Source organism: Elephantulus edwardii, unplaced genomic scaffold (genome assembly GCF_000299155.1).
Source record: "Elephantulus edwardii isolate Elephantulus edwardi_28Jun2011 unplaced genomic scaffold, EleEdw1.0 scaffold00175, whole genome shotgun sequence".
Classification (NCBI taxonomy): Eukaryota; Metazoa; Chordata; class Mammalia; order Macroscelidea; family Macroscelididae; genus Elephantulus; species Elephantulus edwardii.
Window position 1 is genome coordinate 5,814,336 of NW_006399925.1, and position 8,888 is coordinate 5,823,223.

General features: G+C 40.1%; 1 pseudogene; it reads right to left on the reverse strand.

Moving 5' to 3' along the window:
- Nucleotides 1-6,119: 6,119 nt before the first annotated feature.
- LOC102852832 lies at nt 6,120-6,803 on the reverse strand (annotated as a pseudogene).
- Nucleotides 6,804-8,888: the final 2,085 nt, after the last annotated feature.

Consider the following 8,888-nt stretch of genomic DNA (forward strand, 5'->3'; position numbering starts at 1 on the left):
TGTCCAACTCTCTGATGCATAGCACATAATTGTGAAGACTATCGCCCATATTGGGCAGACCTTAGTCTCCAGTCTGACATCGTTGCTCTTCAGTACTCTTGAGAGGTCCCTCACAGCCGACTTTCCTAATGCAAGTGGTCTCTTGATTTCCTTGCTGCTGTTACCAAGAGTGTTGACCATGGAGTCAAGTAAACTAAAACTGTTAGCTATCTCAATCTCTTCACCATCCATACTGATGCTGTCAATTGGCCCAGTGGTTTGAATCTTTGTTTTCTTGAAGTTGAGTTTCAGTGCAGCAAGCACTTCAGGTCCTCTCAGTTTCAGCAAGCAGGGTTGTGTCATCTGCATAACCCAGGCTGTTGATGATTCTTCCCCCAATCCTAATGCCACATTCCTCTTCATATAGCCCAGCATCTCAGATGATCTGTTCTGCATAGAGATTGAAAAGGTATGGAGACAGAATCCATCCCTGATAAACTCCCTTCTTGATTTTGAACCATGTAATGTCTCCTTGCTCTGTTCTGACAACTGCCTCTTGGTCAGAGTATAAGTTTTGCACTAACACAATCATATGTTCTGGGATTCCCATTCTTCTCAGAGTCAGCCATAGCTTATTATGATCCACACAGTCAAAAGTCTTTGCATAGTCAATGAAGCACAGATAGACATTCTTTTGGTACTCTTTGCTTTCTGCTAAGATCCATCTAACATTAGCTATAATATCCCTAGTACCATGACCTCTTCTAAATCCAGGCTGCACATCTGGCAGTTCTCTGTTGACATATCGTTCCAAACGTTTTTGGATAATTTTCAGCAGAATCTTGCTTGTATGTGAAAAACAATTACATAATTTAAAACAAATATATTATGTGTGAGAAAGCTCTGTGTCCTTGCAATTGTCAAGATACTAATATGGAGAAAAGTTTATATTCAGAAGTTAAATATGTTGAAGTTTATACTTAATTGGGAAACTGTTGGAGGCATTAGTTAGAAGCAGGCTACTGCAAACATTTAAAAACAGAAATTAGGTATTGAATGATGGTTGTGGAAAGGTATATAGATGATACATAAAGACTGATATTCAAATGTAAGATATTTTCTCATATTTTATATCACTAATACAATAGTTTTTTAAGGTACTTCTCCACTAAGAACAGGCAAGGTAAAATTAACAAAAACATCATGAATGGTAAGAGAATAGTCTCTCTCTTAATTGAACTTCTTAACAATTCCCTAAAGTATCATTGATGCCATTGGCTAATACCTGAGTCAAACGTGGAACAGAAGAAGTCTCTCAAAATTATTTAAAAATCTTTAGGGCCATTAACATTCCGATTGCCACAATATATTTAAAACAAAACAAAACCAGAATTAGGAATTGACCATGTTCTGAGATCATGTCACTTCAATTTAGAGTAGCATCATTCTCTTCTATGAAAAATATTCTTTGTAATTAATGGTTATTTCTAATAGGAAACTTATACTTGGTAATTTACTTTGCTTTTATTTTGACTGAGTATTTATTTCAAACATCTATTACCTTTCCTATATATTGTTACTACAGTTCATATTCTTTAAGGTGATAGTCTGAATATTAGAATCACAAATTTTTTGTAGAAGTATTGTCATCTCAATTTTTGGTTTATGTTGCATGATTCCCGAGGGGAATGACTCATCTCTTTGGGGCCTCCTTAGTTTTAAACAAAAATTATGCAAAACATAATATACTTTTGACATCTCTTTACCTAATATCATTCTTCTCTCAGTTATCCTTTCTTATAATCAACTCTAAAACCATGTGTCTTTTAAATTGTAAGGGTTTTAGAGGCCACTATATTGCCTTAAAACATATATACTCTTCTATATTATTTAAGATACAAACATGATGTATAAAATTCTTAATATTTTAAAGAATATGTCTTTAAAGCAGTTAGTCTTATGTGGATTTGAAGATTGGGCATACTCATTCAAATTCCAGTTAAACTAGTTACTCTTGTGCAATATCTCCAGGATTTAGTTTCATTAATGCATTCTTCCTTTTTATTCTTTCTTTAGCCACTTAACCCATTTTTTTACCAGTTCAAGATATTTCCTAAAAGATTTTTGAGCACACACATCCTAAACCTAGTAAAAATTTTACCTATGACTTCATATTGTTCCCCAATTTTTTTTAATTAATTGATTTTTTTTTACAAGAATATGCTATTTTGTTTTCTAACCCAGGGTGTGGTTGGAATGAAGTTTGTAGTGAGCACAAATTACCTTTGAAACAAGAGGGACTGTATGAACACATCTGCCTCAAAAAACTCATTTAAGGCTCCAACAAATTGGAGACAAGACTTGTTTACTGAAATACATTTCATCATCACTGTGCACGCTGGATTTGCCATCAACCCTTGGAGAACAGGTTTTGGGAAATTTCCACCTACTATGGAAGGAGTTTGCTTTTTCCTTATGACAACATTTAATAGATTTCCTATGGAATTTCTTCATTCATCCTCCTAAGACAAATAGGAAAGAATGAATATAAATAAAAGTGAAATCACTTTACCATAGTGTTGTGTACATGGCCTGGCATGTATAAAAATCAAGCTCTAAACATGTCCTAGCACCATAGTGGAAGAGACTATATCGTGGAAGCCAATGAATCTATATTTTATAATGGATGGGTATTTTCTATACTTGTATATGAACTCACTTAGGGAAAAAAAGCATCAGGATATTTATAAAAATGAATGCAAAGCACATGTGAAACTCCCACTAAAGGAAATGAAAATCTAATTTCAGACTTTGATATCCAGTGGCTGTCTAAAAAAGCAAAAGGCACAACAAATTAAGCTAAAATAATCAACTGCTGCCTGAAATCATCGATTTGAATCACACAGAACACATAATTGTCTCAATTGAATAAAGTCACAATCCAAAACAATTCCGTTTTAATAACGAGACATTTTACATGTGCCATAATTATAAAGGCCCAGCTGTGACTATATTCACCCTTAGATGAGAACATAATCTCCTGTCTCTAGCAAAAAGCAATTCTGTTTATCCTTTCCTGGTGCAAGGGGAACAAATGGGGATTTTAAGAGGATCAATCTACAGTAATTTTCACCGACTGTAAAGAATCTCCATAATCATTATGATTTAATAGCTGTATATACACGTTCGTGGTTCTGGTTTTCTCACTAACCTGATGAGAAGTGAGCACGATGCTGACAGTGTACAAATTGGCAATTTTATAGAAAATGCCCAACTTCACTGATGCTTGAAGGGACAGAGAAAGTTTTCATTAAAGTCAGAGACTTTGGTATTTTACTGGAAAAGATCACATTTTAGATTATAGCTTAGGGCAAATGGATAATATTTTGTGTCTAATCAAACTTAACTATAGATCCAGACTCTGTAATTTACTTAATAGACAGCTGAGGTAACCTTGGAAAAATGCCCAAACTCTAAGACCAGATGCCCTTAAGTAGAGAAAAAAAACCTGTTGTAAAATAATATGACAAGTAATGAAAACCACAGTACTAAGGCCTCAGAAGTTACATAATATTTTGTATCTTTTTTAAAAAAAATGTAATTTGTGTACTAATATATGTACTCTGTTCTCTGTGGTGTGAACTCCTAGCATGTCCTGGACAAAGAATGCACTCATTACTCATATTTTAAAGAAATCACATTAACAAGAAACCGAAGCTAAGAGGAATATCCTATTTCTGAGTTCACATCATTACTAAGATAAATCTTGAGGCTCACCAAAACAAGTGCGTTATGAAATATTATTATAAAAATTCTGAGTTGGGAAAATGGTAGAAGTCAAATCTCTTTCATTTAATATAGAGATGATGGACCCAAACTGAAGCACAGGAAAATCTAGACTATATTTTATTTTATTAATTTTAATGAACATTAACAGAGATTTTGGATTTTCATTCATTCATTGTTGCACTTTTTTCTTTACCCCCCTCCATCCAGTTCGCTCCTCTCTTTGAATAGCAAAAGATAAACTTCTTCGTTGGTACGCAATCCCCCTGACCACGACCTTGCCCCCCACCACCCCAAATGCACTCCACTATGCAACCTTAATTTTGGATTCCTAAATAGTCACAATATGCTATCATATATCACTTTTAAACTGTTCTCTCCCTCATCTGTTTCAGTTCAGTATACATAATCTATCCAGTTTTTCTTAGTCTTACCCCAACCCTGATGTTAGTAATTTTCTACAACAGTGGCACCATGCAGTAAGTGTCCTTTTGTGACTGAGATATTTTACTCAGCATAATGTCCTCCAGAGTCACCCATTTTGAATAATATTACATGAGTTCCTTGTTTTTCAATGCAGTGTAGTATTCCATTGTGTGAATATACCACTTCTCTATCCATTTGTTTGTTGATGGGCACTTAGGTTTTTTCCAACTCCTAGCTTTTGTGAACAAAGCCGCGATGAACATGGGTTAGACTGTATTTTTTAAGGGTTTTTTTTTTAATTTTTTTGTGCATATACTGTCAAATCAGATCTGACTGGTACAGGAGGAAATTGTCCCTCCTTCTCCTGCAAAGCATCTGGTGGATTCGAACCGTGTACCTTTGGAATTGCAGTACAGCTTCTTGCCACTAGGCCACCAGAGTTCCCCGGGTTAGACTATATTTTAAAATTGGTTTTTTATATATAAATTTACAAACTTATTAGAAAAAGGAAGTGCCCCTTATAGATTTATTCTCCCACAAACACTCCATCAGGGAGCTTGTTAAGTAATAAAAAAGTTTCCAGACCACATTCCCTAAGACTCTGTTTTAGGAGACAGTTCTGGTGTAGACCTTAAAGGACGTTTTCACAAGTTCACTAGGTATCCTAGCAACAAAGCAGGCCTGATATTCCTCTCATCATGAAAGCAGATAACAGGAAGGAACACCAGTAAGATGGCCAAGATGACACTAGAGTCTTAAATTTTCCAGGGGAGTAAAACATGTTTGAGATTTGTACAATACAGATGACACATGACAAAGTTGACTGGTAAGAAAAACAGTACATCCCCAAAATACTTTATTAAGACCTATTACTTACGCAGTTAAAGAGACACTGATTGAAATACTGGAGTTTCCCTGTGCTTGAGCCTATGTTCATCTGCAGAACTTTCTGAATTGTGGGAATTGAAACACTGCTAGGCAGAGGCAAGACTCAGTGTGGGAAAGCTGGACCTTATCGGAGCCGAGAAGGGGTAGTGGGCTTTGAGAAGGCCCTTGGGGTGAGCACAGAACCAAGAATGTCATTTATAAGCGAGGGCTGAGGGACAACATTCCCTGAGATGAGACAAAGCCCCCTCCTCTCTGGGGTTTCCAAGAGTAAAGGCTGGGTGAGGGAAGCAGCACTGTGTGGGGGAACAGGGGTAAGCCATCCAGGTGCTGCTGGAGGCGCTGTAGTGGCCTGAACGAATGTTGTAAACCTAGCAGCAACTGAGTCTTCGTCCAAGACATCTGGGGAGAAAATACCTCATAGGGGAATCATGTACAACAGCTGGGTTGGAAGATCTGGCATAAGGCTCTATGCCTGTGGAAGTGACCATAGCGGGCAAGAAATGCCACCTGCCTCCCACAGCTCTCTTAATCACAAAACAGGAGGCAGGAATCCTCTTTGACGAGGCAAGGATGGGGTCTTATTTTCAGGCCTAGTAACTGATGTTTCACTAAATGCCTAGTATGGAAGAACTTTGCCGTCTGTGTTTGGTGTTTCCATTACTAAAGACACTTTATAAACCTCGCAGTAGTTTTCCCTTCATATACTCACCTCCAGAGACTGACCTGGCTGCTCCCACTTGCCCAGCTTTTCTCATAAGGCACTTGTTACAGGGTTGCAAAGGGGAGAAGAGGGGTGGGAGGTTGCTCTGATGGTGGTACCCAACCTACAGGGTCAGGAGCCAGGATGGAGATGATTAGGGCTAAAGGTCATAGTTGAGATGGACAGGCAGGACAATGAGCAGTGTGTCCAGGAAAAAGGTGGCTGTGAGCTGCAGCTGCAGTGGGGCTGCTGAGAGCATAGCGTTGACCACCAGTGAGTAGGACACAACAAAGAGGCACATGATGCTGCTGCCATGCTTCATGAAAGCTTACATGAGCTGTCATCCTGAGAAACCCTACAGGAGGCCAGGCCCAGGGCCACTTCCTGCAAGCAGACCTAGGTTCAGGAACACACCGAAAGTGTAGAGGAAGAGGTTCTGAAACACCAGGGGTAGTTGTTGGCATGTCATGAGCATCTCTGTGTACACAGATGACAAGTCTGAGATGAGGCAATACAGGATGAGGAACACAGTCCCAGTGAGGTGATGTACAGAGCCATAAGGACAGCAGCAGCTACTGCAGGGGGCCCAGGATAGGTACTTCGGGGGGTCTTGGAGGCCACCAGCTGCATAGAAGGCCCCCGCTGCCAGCAGCAGCAGCACTGCTAGTCCCTGGTATGCAGAGAGGTGGTGTCAGAGGCAGAGGCAGTAGAAGAGATCAGTGCTTCCAATCTTGAGATTGCTCAGTACTTGGTAGGTGCTAGGGTGATGTTGAAGATAAATACCAGATTGTTGTTAGAGTCATAAAGCAGGCTGACAGGGCAAAGGAGCAGCCCGGTGCCAGGATGGTACCCCCTGGGGCCAGGTCTGCCAACCTGCCAGGAGGGAGAAGGTGCACAACAGCAACTTGGCCAGCTCAGTCAGGAGGACAGCTGAGGAGGACCAAAAGGGCGCTTGGCCATCCACATGGCATAGTGCCAGCAATGGAACATGTATACCATACATAATAGTGGACAGAAACAACATCAAGATCCAGTAGGTTAGCCTGGGATGGCCCAGGCCTGCCAGACCCCGTCCTCTGTACTCATGCCCACACCAGATCCTGGCAGTGGTGAGGAGTGGTGATGGTGTGAGTTGTAGTAACACATCTGAGTAAAATCAAGTTATGGGGCCAGGCCCCAGGAAGGAATTGTCGTGGCACATTGCCAGAGAGGACAAATAGGATCAGAGCCAGCTGCAAACTGCATAGTCAGGGTGGAAGAAGAAGCTGGTGGATCTTGAATCTAGTCTTAAGGGTAATCCAATGGGGTCAAGGAAGGAAGGAATCAGGGTGCTGACTGACCAGTCACTGTCCACTATCTGTGGGAAGAGTATCAAGGCTGAGGTGGCAGGAAGAATGTAGACAGAAAATGCATGACAGCCAAGGAAGAGGGATATGATGTCTGTGGTTGAAAGGCCTCAACCTGCAGACCCCAGCTGTTCATCCCGTCTCCCCTATGGGATCCAGAGGTAATAAGGCCCTTTTTGTAGTGACCAAAGATAGTCCTTCAACATCTTCTCCACATTGGGCTCGGTGTATGCCTGGGCAGCATAGATGCCAGTGCCAGTGCCCACAGCAAAGCCCAATACTACTGATGTCCTTATTTTGGCTATCACATAGGAGACCAGGAAGCCCTTGAAGAATGGGGGGGGGACAGTTGAGAGCCATCCTAGCCCATGCCACTGCTCACTTCATCTTCTGCAGGTTGCTGTAGGTGCTCCAACTGATTCTTGAGAAATGCCAGATCCTTACGTTTGGGAAGAGAAATTTTGTCATCAGCCGTCTTCCCTGCCAAACTTGTTGAGCAGACTTAGATTTATTTTTGATGAATAATCTAGTAAGACAAATCTTAGGCCGTTTTCATTTAAGCTGAGGCAATCCTGCCTTTCACTTCATATGTGAACTCCATTGTTTTACAATTTTTAGAGCTAACTGAAAGGTCAATTGCTTGAATCAAACAGACACACTGAGGGGGTAAGTTAGATAGCATCTCACAGTAAAGAGTTATAGTTTAAGAAACCCAACATAAGGTCAACAAACATCAGGAACAACCCCATAACAGTGTTTTGTTTGTTTGTTTTTAATTTGAGGGGATAGAGAGAAGGATTTCCCTCCACTGTAGGATGTATTGGATTATCCCATTGCTATGTAAATAGTGACTTAGCTTTCATACACAGTATTCCAGTCAATGATTCATCAGCCGTTGTGGAACAAACAAGAAATTCTTGAAGTCACTTAAGACTTTTATATTAGGTCTCTTGGATATATCATGGGATATTCATTACTCTTCTCCAACACCATAATGAAAGGCATCAATTCTTCCTTTGCCATCCTTATTCTTTGTCCAGCACTCAGATATATAGCAAGTGATTGAAGCACCATAGCTTGAATCAGGCACACTTTAGTCTTCAATTTGGTATCATTGTTTCTCAGTACTTTGGAGAGGTCCTTTATAACAGAGTTTAACAGTAACAACAACAACGACGACAATGACAACAACAACAGAGCTATTTTGGCCTAGTGGACAGAAATTTATGCTACCAAGCCTAAGGTGGGTGATTTTAATCTGTGGCACTCAGGCCTAGTTTAAATGTTTGGGGTTTTATGTTTTGTTTTGTTTTGTTTCATTTTGTCTTGTCAAACATTCTTCTATGTGGTATAGCACTGGTCTGTGCATTTCAGTACGGAGGTAACTTCTGGTTGCTGTGATGCTAAACACTGTCACACTGATGTGCCAAATGCAATAATGGTTTACCCTTGGTGGACTGTGTTTAGCGGAGCTTCCCAATTAAAACAAGCTTGGAAGCAGGAGTGGCATCCACTTCCGAAATGGCTTGCTTACGGAAACTCTATGAACAATGCTCAGGTCTTTCTTTCAAAGAGTCACTATGAGTTGTATACAACTCGACAGCACTTAACAACAACCACAACAACAGTGCCAATGGTGTTGATTGTGGATGCAAGCAATATTAAACTGTGGACAATTTCAATATCTTTTCCATCTGTCATAATGTTGCCTACTGACCTGGTGGTGAGGAATTTTGTCTTCCTGATGTTGAGATGTAATTAAT